Source organism: Mesoplodon bidens, assembly GCF_964165515.1.
Source record: "Mesoplodon bidens genome assembly, contig: HAP1_SCAFFOLD_291, whole genome shotgun sequence".
NCBI lineage: Eukaryota > Metazoa > Chordata > Mammalia > Artiodactyla > Ziphiidae > Mesoplodon > Mesoplodon bidens.
Genome location: NW_027671677.1, coordinates 223712 through 236515, shown reverse-complemented (window position 1 = coordinate 236515; position 12804 = coordinate 223712). Strand labels below are relative to the sequence as shown.

Sequence of the window (12804 nt, the reverse complement as noted above, 5' to 3'; positions counted from 1 at the left end):
ATGCCACAACTAAAAGATCCGGCGTGCTGCAACTAAAGACCCAGCACAGCCAAACAAACAAACAAATAAATAAATAAATCTTTATAAAAAAATAAGTAAAATAAAATAATGCCTTAGGAGTTAGGAAAAGAAAATATTAGAACATTTTTACCTTTGTATTATTTTAAAAAATCTGTGTAGTTTATCATGTACATAAATTATATGTATGGAACTTTGTGTATATAATTTGTTAATAAATAAGATGCATATTAAAAAGTTTTCTTATGGTTTGCCCAGTCAGGTGTTTGGAGGCCATTGGAGGACAGGATGATGAAATATAGGGCCTCAGCAAAGGTAGAATTTAGAACCAATTCCCTGACTTAGAAGATAAGGAAGATAATTCATAGACTGTAATTGAGTTGTCCAACTTTACATAAGTGTTCAGAAACAGGAAATGCAGTGGCTAGAATCTAATCACTGACCGAGCAGTATCTGGGTCACTGGACTCGTAAACCAGAAGTGACTGTTGAATTTCTCGGGTTGATGCTCCTGGCATATATGCTTGATCTGTGTGTGTGTGTAAATCTCTGACATAAGAAGCCATATTCAGGCACACCCTGTTTCCTTATTCAAGCATCTTAATTTCATCCCATTAAATCTTTGAAGTATCAGACTACCAGAAGGCATGAAGAAACCTGGGCTGAGAGTCTTCATTCCAGGAGACGTGATCTTGACTGCATGGCTGGTTTGAGGCGCATCACTCTGAACTGCAACACGCTCATTGGTGACCTGGGTGCAAGTGCTTTGGCAGAATCTCTTAGTGAGGATTTATGGCTTAGAGGGAAATTCTAAAATTGAAAATATTGAATGTTTAATATGAAATATGCTTAGCTTTTGGCATGATACTATTGTGATAGGATTTTTTAAAGCCTCATTTTACTGATAGCTTTTATTTTGGTTTTAAATTTTCTCTAAGAGTTGCATATATCCTTTACAGAAAATACAGAGTAACAAGAGAACCTATAATTTTAATACCCAGATATAATCACTGTTCATTTTGGCGTATATACTTTCAGTCTTTTTTTCTTCTACAAATATATATGTACACTTAGGGATTACAAAAATAGAATTGTAGTATACTTGCTATTTCATATTCCTGCTTTTTTCACTTAAAGATGTATCATGTAGTATTGCGTCGTATTGATGTCCCATAGTTTAATCAATTCTTTGCAATTCTATTTAGACAGTTTGTTTGCTTTTCCCTGTCAGAAACAATGTGAATACGTTGTATATACATCTCTGTGTCCATCGGGATTACTTCTGTAGAATAAGGTACTACAAGTGGAATGACTAAGTGTGACCTATTTTTAAGACATTTGATACACATGGCCAAATTACCACCCTGAAAGGCTATGCCAATTTGTAGTCCACCCCAACAGTAGATGGGAAGCCTGCCTCTCACAAACACTGGCCTGTAGCACTGTAAAAAAATGTGAAACTACAAAAATGAGTACCTGTCCATTTTCTATGCAAGTGGGATTACTCCAAATTTTATAACTTTTTTCAATTAATTTAGTATGAGCATTTTAGCAAGTCAGTAAATTTGCATCTCCTACATCATTTTTTGTGATTGTTCAGTATTCCATTATATGAATATGCCACAGTGCACATAGCTTATCCATTCTTGTATATAAGCTTTGTCCAGTTTTTCAGTTACAAATAGTACTCTGATATATATCCTTACCTATATCTCTGACTATTTCTTTTGGTTAAATTCTTAGAAAGAGAGTTGTTGGATCCAAAGGGTATAGACATTATTTAAAGGCTTTTCTTACAGAATCGTGGCTTCATCTGATAGGAGAATAACCACATTTTGTTTTATTTTGTATTCATCTGATTGACTGGTGAGGTTTACTGGCTGTTTGTATTAATTTGGCTATTTGGTTAATTATACCCTGTGTCCATTCTTCTGTAGTGAGAGTTTGTAAGGGTTGTATCATATCCTGTCAGATCCGTATGTCTGACTTGCTATTTCTGTGCGTCATGGGGGTGTTGAAAGACTCCAGTTATTTTAATGTGATGGTCCACACAACACTTAAACAAAAGACTCATGATAGTTTCCTTTCATGTAATAGTTTTTAATCCCTGTGCTTTAGTGATGATCCCTTTGGTTTAAATGAGTAGGTTGTTCAGCCCCAGAACTACTAGAATTCATGATCAGTTTTTCTGGTTTTTGTCTGACCTTTTACTGCGAGGGTTCTTGACCATCATACTTTCATGATAGGTTTTTAGTATATATTCTCTACTCACACATTGTTGAAAGTTTTTATTATTTGTATCCTCTTAGACTTGACTTTTTTTCCTCTAAAACTAACAGTTATTACATTTCTTCTATTTTGTTTTCCCCTTTGAACTAGTTTCAAGTGTGATTTGGAGCTGAAGATCATGATCAAAAGAATGCAGTGTTGGGCTTCCCGGTGGCGCAGTGGTTGAGAGTCCGCCTGCCGATGCAGGGGACACGGGTTCGTGCCCCGGTCTGGGAAGATCCCACATGCCGCGGAGCGGCTGGGCCCGTGAGCCGTGGCCGCTGAGCCTGCGCGTCCGGAGCCGGTGCTCCGCAACGGGAGAGTCCACAGCAGTGAGAAGCCCGCGTACCGCAAAAAAAAAAAAAAAAAAAAAAAGAATGCAGTGCATTTCTGAGCTCCACCAGGTTTTGCTTGTGAGGTTTACATGCCCCTGCCGCCCTTGCTAATTATGAACTGAGATTCATTTTGTGATGCTTTTTGCTCATAGGTTATATACAGTTATTCTTCAGTTCTGTAATTGTAAAATCTGTTGTCTGATTTATTGGTACTAAAGCCAGGGTTATCATTGCACATCCAAGAAGAGGTTTTTAAATTGGATTATGCATTATGTGTGTGCATATATGTCTCTTTTTTTCCATAGCCAAAATTACAAACCTGCCATGACTTGTCTTGTGCAGGACTCTTCCACACGTGAGAAAACGAGAGTTGTCTATATGTTAAATCTGTAGAGTTAGCAAGTGACCTTTTGTCTTTCATCGAAAGCACTTGACCTGCAGCAGTGCGGCCTCACCAGTGAAGGAGCAAAGGCTTTACTAAAGGCCCTTGAAACCAACAGAACTCTGCTCGTTCTGGATATAAGAAAAAATCTGCTGGTTGGTATGTGGTCACTTTTTTTAAATTGATAAACACATAGCAAAACAAAAAGAATTTGTTCAGGTATTGACAGTTTTTTAAAACTTAATGTGTTTAACTTTCCTCATCATATCCAGTTGGCCCTTGAACAACGTGGGGTTAGGGGTGTCGACCCCTATGCAGTTGAAGATCTGGGTATAAGTTTATAGTCAGTGGTTCCACATCTGTGGATTCAACCAACCTTGGATCATGTAGGACGCTAGTAACTATGTATTGAAAACTATGCGTGTGTCAGTGGACCCACGAGGTTCAAACCCATGTTGTTCAAGCTTCAACTGTACTTTTCTAGTGTTGCACTTCCCTTATGTTTTTAGCAGCTACTGTACTAATTAAAGTGAATTATACTTGTCAATTTTTCTTATCTCTACTCTGAATAGAGGTGAACCTAGATACTAAGCCTGCTTCCACCAAGAGCATTCTTTCTTTCCTGTGCAACCTCTGAATTCTTGCCAGGAGTACTTTATTCATTTGTCAGATTCACAAGTAATTTTGTAATCATCTTCTGTGTGCCAGATACGGGTTTAGGGACTAGGGATAAAGCAGTGAACCAGACAGACAAAAGTCTTGCCCTCATGGAGCTTACATTCTAGTGAAGGAGATCAGATAGAAATGAGTAAACAGATAAGTCATATAATTTTAGAGAGTAGGAAGTGCAAAAGTATCTTAATGTAAGGAGAGTGAGGGAGAGCAGGTAGGACTCCATTGGATAGGTTTGTTAGGGGACAGCTTCACTGGAGAAGTGGCATTTGAACGGAGACCTGAATGAAGAGAGGAGCAAGCCATGGAAGATGTGGAGTAAGCACATTCCAGGACAAGGAGGCAATGAGTATGTAGGCATGTAGGTGGGTGGAGTATTTAAGGAAAAGCAAGGAGGCCAATCTGGGCAGAGTACCGGGTGAAGAAGAGTGTGGTAGGACATGAGGTCAAGGAGCTAGCCAGGGGTCTGCTCTTGTAAAGTCTTGAAGGCCAGAGTAAAGATGTGGATTATTCTAAATGAGTAGAGGGGTTTGAACTGGAAAAAGGCATGATCCAAATCGTATCTGAATAAGGTGACCTGGTATAGAGAAGGGACTTGGGAGGATAAAGAAGAGGAACAGGGGTCTTCCCTGGTGGCGCAGTGGTTGAGAATCTGCCTGCCGATGCAGGGGACGCAGGTTCGTGCCCCGGTCCAGGAAGATCCCACATGCCGCGGAGCGACTGGGCCCGTGAGCCATGGCCGCTGAGCCTGCGTGTCCGGAGCCTGTGCTCCGCAACGGGAGAGGCCACAACAGTGAGAGGCCCGTGTACCGCAAAAAAAAAAAAAAAAAAAAAAAAAGAAGAGGAACAGGGAGACCAGTTAGGAGACTATCACAGTGCTCCAAATAAGAGATGTTTATGGCCTAGGTTAGGTTGGAAGTTTGCAGCAAGTGAAAAGTGGTTGAATTCAGGTTGTGTTTTGAGGGTGTAGCTCTCAAGACCTGCAGATAGATGTGAGGTATGAAGGAAATAGTAACAAGGAGACAAGTCGTTGATGATTATGTGTGCAACTGGGTAGTATCCCTTAGAAGAAGGGGGCTGATGGGAGGAGCAGCTTTTGAGGGAATATCAGGACTTGGTTTGTTATCTTGGATGCCCTGGTTTGATATCTTAGATGCTCTTTAGGTATCTAAGTGTCTGGACGGTGCTCAGACTGTACTTTGCATCCAAAGGTATCCAAAGCCACTTTAGATGCAAAACGTTTCAAGTTGACCTTTGCTGCTGCCAAAATAGTAGCCACTGTGGGCAGTCTGCAAGATGGCATCTTAGGTTTCTGAGGACGAAATTAGAATACACAAAGGGGGAAATAAGTGTATAATTATATAATGTAGATTTCATATTTAAATGTATGGGTAAAGCAATAATTAGTTGGCTTTGGGTTTTAAATGGAAATAGCCACTCATTGGAAAATAATTACTCTAATTTCAATTCATTTTACTTTAGATCATTCTGTGATGAAAACAGTTACCAAAAAAGTTCTCCAGATGGAAGGAGTGCCAAGTCAGAGGTATAAAACATGTTTCAGTTCTTTCGGAAGAATTTCTCTTTAATGGCTTGGTTTTCTTTCTTTCTTAAAAGAAAATTATCAAGGTACTTTCTGCTATCTTAAAACTAAGATTTTAGTCAAATCAAATGGCTTTTCTGTTTTTGAAAATGTTGTGTGATGCTTTAATTTAGGTTCCCAGATATGCAGATTGAAAACCTTTTAACTTTTTATTTTCTGTAACATATTATCGTTAGTCACAAATAGTCTTTTTTTTTTTGGTGATAAGAATGAATAGTAGGAGCAGCATTTGTGAAACCAAATCTAACATGAAACTGACTCTTTCTTGTGAGTAAATTTGAATTTTGAAACAGCAAAACAATAAGGTTTAATAAAAAGCAAAATAAATTTTTTATGTTTATGATCTGCCAATTTCCCACAAAGAGTTTTGTGGTGACTTTAGTTATATACCAGATACATTAAAATCACCAGTGGACAACACATCTTTTATTCAGGTGCCCTCTGAAAGTTTTAAAACTTTGTTGACTTCATATCACTGAACGGTCCACTTTAAAATGGTTAAAATTATAAATTTTCTGTTTTGTGTAGTTTACCACAATTTTTAAAAAATGTGTTGTTTGAAGATTTTTGGGTTTTATAACGGTATTGTATTAGCATAAAAATGAAAAATTTAAAAGACCACCTCTAATCCCATTATCCTATCAAGCAATATTTACATTTTTATTTTCTCTTTCCTGCTGTCTATAAACATAATTCCACATAGCTTCAATATAATTTGCCATTCTTATCTTTTCATACTAAATTTAAATTCTGTGATTCATAGTTATACTTTTTACCATTGCATTCACAAGGTTTCATTGAGTAGGTCAATTTTTTAAATTGGTGAAAAATTGGAAATAACCTCAAATAAACTATTGTAAACATCTTCATAAATACAGCTTTTTTTTTTTTCTACTTAAAGTTGTATGTTTTTGATTCTCTATTAATCAACTTGCTTGGACAATAGTATATTAAATAAGTTGTTAAGAGTGTTTATGAAGTCAAAAAAAAGCTTATGATCGTCTGCCCATTGTTATTTCAAGAGAGTGATATTTTAATAATCAAATAGTACATTCAAAGAAGTTAAGATTTGTGATATCACACTCATTAGATATTATTATTAAAAATTTATATCATATGTAAAGCATTCTTAAAATAGCTACCTTGACTTTTGCTATGATATTAGAAATGGAAAGATATATAAATAAAACATGTATATGTAAAACATATTAGGAATTCTGTAAAATTAGTACAGAATAATAGGGCATCATGGAATGAGAACAGTTAAACTTTTTTTTTTTAGTTAGCATGATTAAACAAAGTGGAAATGTAACTGAAGTATACAAGCTCATTGAGCTCTTTTAAGAGTAATTTTATTTCTTGGGCTTTTTTTTGTATTTGCCTCAGTTATTTGGAGACATAGAGGTAAGCCAAATCAGTATCTGGGTATATACCTAGATCCAGGTGAGTATAGGAGTGAAATAATGGTGTGAATTGTGTCACATTTATATTGTACTTATATATGCCTAATAAAAGATGGGAACTTTTATTAGAAATTTTTAAATCTCCTAACAAGAAAAGTGTAATTTAAAAAAATTTTAATACAAATGTATTTGCATTAGTTTCTGAAAGGAAAGGAAGGGTATACACATACAAACCATATGCATACAAACATTTTTTTTGATGGCAATGAAGTTAAAAAACACAATAAAATATCACAAAATGAACTGAGCTCCTATATATTTTTAAGAGGCATGTAAATCACACAGGATCGTGTGGTGATTATCAATAAGCTACACTCTATGAAATATTTGTCCTATATTACCACATACACTCCATTTTACCCTGCATCCTAATGCTGCTAAAATATATTAGAAAGCAGCAGCATAGCACAGGGAGATCAGCTTGGTGCTTTGCGATGACCTAGAGGGCTGGGATAGGGAGGGTGGGAGGGAGGCTCAAGAGGGTGGGATATGGGGACATGTGTATGCATATGGCTGATTCGCTTTGTTGTGTAACAGAAACTAACAGAATTGTGAAGCAATTATACTCCAATCAAGATCTATTAAAATAAATAAATAAAATAACATAAAATACAGTAGCTTTGAAGGATAAATATAACCATTTTAACCTATGATGTTTGTTTTCAGTAAATTCAAATTAAATATTTAAATGTGAATTTTAATATATGGCTTGTTCTAAGTAAAATATTAACACGTAGGTCTAGTTTCTGCAACCAAATGTTTCCTATAAAGATACTTGCCTCTTTACTACTGAAATATAGGGTAAGTCTCCACATTTCACTCTTTCATCCGGTGGGTTTCATTTGGTTTTTTTTGTGTTTTCTATATGAAATCAAAGGAGCAGTGAAGGTTGACAGGCTTATAGGAGGGTAAAATTGACTCACCTACCCCTCAGCAACTTGCAGCCTTATAACTTGTATTGTTTTTACATAGAAAAATTCATCTTAAATTTAACTTTTGGTCTACTTCTGAAGATTCTGTTTGGCAGAAGTCATGGGTATATCTCTGTTCCTGTGTCCTTGAGACTCAGAAATGCCAAAGGTGTTCTACGATTCAGGAAACTTGAGTGTTTCTGCATGATACATAAAATGTATCATACTTTGGGATCTTTTTTTAAACTTTATTTTTGCATTTCTGCACATCTCAATACTTTTGTTTTAGTTAAAATAACTTGTTACTGTAGAGAACTTATATTTTTTTAAAATGCTGGCTTATGGAAAACCTTTGTACAAAACCGATCCTCTTTTTAATGGGCTTGGCATCATTGTCAAGTGCCTTTTTCATTCCTTTCGACGTGTGCACATGTGACAGTTGCTGTGTAGACCTTTGGTGCATCTTGATTCCTTGTTTTCATGCTTTGTCAAACGTAGTCTTTTGGCCGCAAAGAAGCCTGTAAGTAAAGGAAGGAAACACCCTGCTGGTAAAGAATGTTACCCTCCTGAAGCGCTACCACCTGGAGTGTCTGGTTTCCGGCCATTGTGTCCTGCAGAAAGTGCAAAAAGCAACAGGTAACCTGTTTGCATTCCCTGTCTTTTTCAGTCATTTAGAGTTCTTTATTTTGGAACTTGTATTATGTGGGTGGTCTCTGGTGCTTTGTGTAGAGGAAAAAAGGTAACTCACACATGGCTTCTGCCTAATAAGCCCTCTAAGGAAGAAAAATTAAAAGTAATTGGGAGTTTCAAGTTGTTTCTCAAGTGTCACAACAGAGGTAACTCCGTGGGAGTCTTGAGGAGACTAAAATGATCACCAATTGTGCATGTGAGGAAAGTTTGATTAAAGGCAGGTGTAGTTGAGCGAAGCCCTACAGCACAGAAGTAGGAATTTGGATACGTACGAATGGGAAAAAAGACATTTTAGGCATGGGAAATAGTTTAATGCAGAATGGATGAAAAATATGCATTAGACCTATTCTGAATCAACTGGCTTATTAACTCAGTAAATCAGATTTAGTGAGTCAAACTAGCATTACCTGATTTCTTATCCAGGGGATAGCTGTTCATAGTAATTTTTGTCACAGAACAGTAAATAAAATGGTTGAATTATAGCTTTAGGCTTGCTAAGTGAAATAGATGGCTCTAGATGATCTTCAGGTGACTTACTTGGTAGTAATCAGGAAATTGGGGATTAACAATTGCTTAAGAAAACAAAGAGAATTGACTTTAAATAGTACTTGAAGTAGTTCCTGTGTAAAATATCTGTTCAGTTGCTCATGTTAAATGGATGTTTCTAATCCCCACTGGACAACCGACTACTTTTTTGCAAATGGTAATGTGAATTGCTGTTGCATAAACTAGTGTTGAATCTCCAGTGTTTGCACTTGAGTTTCACAGCTCTGTGGTTTCCTGTCTTCTTCCTGAGACACTTAATCGCAGGTCCATCCTCCTCACACAGGGGGGTAAATTAGAGAACGATTAATATCACCATTTAAAGAAGAGAGACTGAAATCTCAACCATCCTGAACATAGGAGCTGAAGGGGCCTCTCAGCAGTTCAGAGAGTTATTACCAAGCCAGTAGGCTGAATTCTGTTCTGTTTTCTCCGTAGCAGAGCCCTCCAGGTCCTTGTTTTGAGCTTATTTACTTTCATACACAATTCTGTATGGATACTGTTCATACTACTAAATAGTTGTATTAACTGGGTTTAACTGGTGATGTATTTACATGAAGATCTAAGTTCGTTTTGTTGCTATCTTTTTAGGGGCTTTCCATTCATCAAAGCTCGTGATGTATGTAATCAGTTGGTGGTGTGTAGCTATCATATTTATGATATATAGGGCTTGAATTGGGAAAGGTGGATGGTCATTCTTCTTGCTTTTTAAACTGACAGAGCCTTACAAGAAGCATTTCCCTCTCTGAAATAAATCCATGTAAAACGTTTGGTCGCTCTCCCAATGCAACTGTGTATTTGTGTGGATTTAGTGCACACCTGGCAGCCTTGTGGTTATGTCTGTAAACAAGGAAGCCTGTTTTCCAGTCCGCAAATCAGCTGTTACCCAGTGAAACGAACTTGACTGCCATTTCTGACCCCTCACGTGGAGCTGTCATACTCAAGAATGTTCACGTTTTCAAGAAACGTTGTTTGCGGGCTATATGTACAAATTCCTGATCTGAAAGCCAATATAAAGCAACATCTCCCAAACCTCTGCTCTCTCACCAAGACCACACACATTCCCTCGCTTATGGCCTCGTGGCAAGCTAATACTGTCAGTATCAGACTCTCCTTCCCAGTGGTCTTGGGAGACTGCATAGTTGCTCTGTGAAAGGCACCACTGCTGAGGTTGAGAGAAGAGCATCTTGGGTGTCAGTCCTGGCCTTGCATTCCCAGAGAGAGGGGTGTGCACCTCGTTCTCCTGTTAGGGTTTTCCTATGCTGCAGGGTTTGCTGCTTGTTGTCAAAATGATGTCCTAGTGACTTGTCTTCTGCGTGGTTTATAATCCCAGCACAGTTCTTTATGATCTGTAGACTTTTATGGGGTTGTGGCCAGGTCAGTTTTTAAATGTTTGGAAATGTCCTATTAAACAACATTGCAGTGGCAGTGAAGCTTGCTGGGAGAATTGTTGCCGTAGTTTTGGCTTAAGGGTGGTGAGAAGATGAAATTTTTGATGGGTCAGTTTTAGTTGTGTATGTGTATGTGATTTATTTTTTTAAATTCTAATGTCTATTATTCACAGCTTAGATATGTTGACTTCCTGATTATTCATCAGTCCCTTTACTGATGTATTTTCCTCTGAAAAACTACATTTTCTTCCAGACTGTTTTTGTCTGATGGTGAAGAATAAATTTTTCATTTGCAGTATAAAGTTGATCTGAGAAAAAATGTTTACCTTGGATCTTCACTTGGCTTCTGTGAAAGAAACTTAATAAAATAATATGGGCAATTCCCATTACTAATCCTAACCACGTACAACAGAGGTCTGTACAGTAACATAGCAAAAATAAGTTCCTGTACTTTTACTTAGTCATTGCCTGTTTTACACTAAAGAGCAGTGAGGGACATTTATAAAGAATGATACCTCAGATCACTTTTGTTAAATGTCCTCTAATATTTGGATATTTGGTATCTGGCTTGTGTTGTCTTTTATACAATCTTGTCTTCTTTCTTTGCACTTTAGTGTAACAACTCTGTGGTTTCCTATCTTCTTCTTGTGACACTCAGGTCCATCAGAATTTCCTGTGACTGTGACAGTAGAGAGTCCTTCCTCCTCAGAAATCGAAGAGGTCGATGATTCCTCAGAACGTGTTCAGGAGGAGCCAGAGAAAATCCATTTGAAACAAGAAGCATTGCAGGTAGAAAGTTATCACTTTAAAGCTATAGAGAAGATTATTTTTCAAACGGAAGGCTGATTGCAACACAGCACAGCTTGTGTGAGGTTTCTGTTTTCTCCTCCCATCTGCGTTGTATCCCCTTGAATGGTTCCTTAAGCTTAGACCAAGGTGAATGGTGGACATTTGAACTCTAAGAAACTAAAATCAAAACATGTCGTTAGTAATATATTTTCCTTTGCTTAGAAGCTTAGTATTTTAGATTTAGGGAGAAGCTTAGTGATCATAAGATAAGGAAATTGAGTTCTGAATGAATACAGTCAGCTGATTCAGTGCTCTTGTTTTACAGATGAGAAAATAGACAGTTCTAGTTGAACTCTCTTTTTATAAGAGGAAAATATGGCCTCATTTTAAATAAAAGTAAAGTTGAAAAAAGTTTTGATGTTGATATTCTCCTTTCCTAAAATCAAAAATATCAAGAAGCTACATTCTATTGCCAAATAAACCTGACCTCTAATGTCATTCCATACTTTTGTTTGTATGGACAGAAAAGAAAAATTGATTTTTATAAGAAATTTTTGCACCTCAAAATTAATATATTTATTTTATTTCAACTTTAATGCAGAGCTGAACATTTCTAGTAAATAAAGGAACACCATTTGGGGGGGACCTTGTCTTTGTGCTACAAAGTCCATGTTTAATTTTTTAAAATTATTTAATATGATTTTTTCTTCGTATGAAACATGACACTTGACAGGTTTCAGAACTAATTATCCCATTATTGTAGGACTACGGGAACTACTCTTTGATTTTCAAAAGAGTTAGATTTTTATTTTTTAATTAAAATTAATGATAATATAGAGAAATTTTAAGAAAAGAACTTAGAAAATTATGAAATGTTGGAGTAGGAGAAATCTATAGTTCATGTAGAGTTACTCCCTTTCGTTTTATAAATGCGCACCTACAATTTGTAGAACGTAAGTGGTTTATTAGTAAATGGCAGAGTATGACTAGACCCTAGAGCATCTAACCCGCATTCCTTGTTATTTTAGATGTGGTGTATTCATTTCCTTCACGAATAGACCATGAGATTGTATTTGTAAAAGCAGTAATAGACAGTGGGGAAGTCCAAGAAGTTTAAACACTGGGACCACAGAATAGCAGATTCAGAATGCACTGAGAACCCTTTTAGCTCTTCTCTGTTTTGACAAGACACTACAATGATGGTATCAAAGTGTTTAAGTATATATGCACACAACTATCAAGAGATTTCAACATAGTTTTGAAAGAAGACAGGTGGAAGAGTGTGAAACTGAAGCAGTAGAACAGAGGAAAAGCATCACCTAGAATATGCACAGGGACCACGTGCAACTGAGGAGGATTCTGACCCCACCTGAAAAAGTAGCCCCATGCTCAGGTGCGCATGTAGGAGAGAGGGTGGAGTTAGTTAAAAGTGTGACCAATAGGGGAGCTCATTGAAGGGATGTGTTTGGAGGAGTGGACTCCCTGCCCCGCCCTAACCCTCCTGAAACGAGATGATTTCATTTTGAAGACAGTGAAACTGGCGAGAACTGGGGCAGCTTGTATGAGTTTTTACACCCTAGAAAACTGTTTTTGGGGGAGATCCTGTTACAGTTACTCCCCGCTTCTTCCTGCATAAGAAGCCAATCAGTCGTTGACTTCAGGGAGCTTTCTGCGCTCATTCTTAAATAGAAAATAACTGTCATTTGCCTGTTAGTTGAGTAAAGCTTACAACATGAGAGA

At 37.1% G+C, this 12804-nt stretch overlaps 1 pseudogene across 1 annotated transcript in view; it reads left to right on the top strand.

The window, feature by feature from the left end:
• The window catches only part of LOC308611204 (centrosomal protein of 78 kDa-like), a 178156-nt pseudogene that overhangs the window by 153624 nt on the left and 11728 nt on the right, over positions 1-12804 (top strand). Inside the window, exons 4-9 of the transcript in view lie at positions 646-820; positions 3048-3161; positions 5157-5220; positions 8160-8287; positions 9476-9525; positions 10934-11064. The product of the transcript in view is annotated as a centrosomal protein of 78 kDa-like (transcript). The remainder of the gene's footprint in view (positions 1-645; positions 821-3047; positions 3162-5156; positions 5221-8159; positions 8288-9475; positions 9526-10933; positions 11065-12804) is intronic.